At 41.6% G+C, this 666-nt stretch overlaps 1 non-coding gene across 1 annotated transcript; it reads left to right on the top strand.

The window, feature by feature from the left end:
- Positions 1–376: 376 nt before the first annotated feature.
- On the top strand, positions 377–451 carry Trnas-cga. Its single transcript has one exon. It is a non-coding gene; the product is annotated as a tRNA-Ser (tRNA).
- Positions 452–666: the final 215 nt, after the last annotated feature.

Below are 666 nucleotides of genomic sequence, written 5' to 3'. Positions count from 1 at the left end.
TTAGTGAACGTTATCTGGCGTTCCATGTTTTGCAGTGAATTGAGTTTTGTGGTGTAATTTATTAAGTTCTTAGACTAGCTTTTCTATTTCCTTTGTTGATCTGTTGGAGAGGGTGAGAGTGTCATCAACATAGCATTGGTAGTAAAGTAATTTATCTTCCATTGGGTTTGGGACTTAAAAAGTAGTTTTCAAGTTTGTTAATGCATGTGCCTGCTAGAAATTCTGGAAGACTACCACCCATTTCCACTCCATGTACCTGAATACAAACACTGTTTCTAGAATGAAATTTTCACTCTACAGCGGAGTGTGCGCTGATTTGGAAGGTAGGAGACGAGGTACTGGCGGAATTAAAGCTGTGAGGACGGGGCGTGAGTCGTGCTTGGGTAGCTCAGTCGGTAGAGCAGTTGCCCGCGAAAGGCAAAGGTCCCGAGTTCGAGTCTCGGTCCGGCACACAGTTTTAATCTGCCAGGAAGTTTCATATAAACACTGTTGTGGAACAGGAACTAGTTGTGTGATAATGTAAGTTCCAGGGTTCCTCTGATTCCGTAGATTTCAGCTTTACCCATTCATGCATATTCGAGCTATTTATTTCTTTTTATACTGATTGTTTCCGTGACAGGTATATCTGTATAAGACAGTGAAAACGCAACTGTTTTTTGTGCTTAC

This window comes from Schistocerca piceifrons, chromosome X (genome assembly GCF_021461385.2).
Source record: "Schistocerca piceifrons isolate TAMUIC-IGC-003096 chromosome X, iqSchPice1.1, whole genome shotgun sequence".
Classification (NCBI taxonomy): Eukaryota; Metazoa; Arthropoda; class Insecta; order Orthoptera; family Acrididae; genus Schistocerca; species Schistocerca piceifrons.
This window is presented reverse-complemented; position numbering and strand designations above follow the sequence as displayed.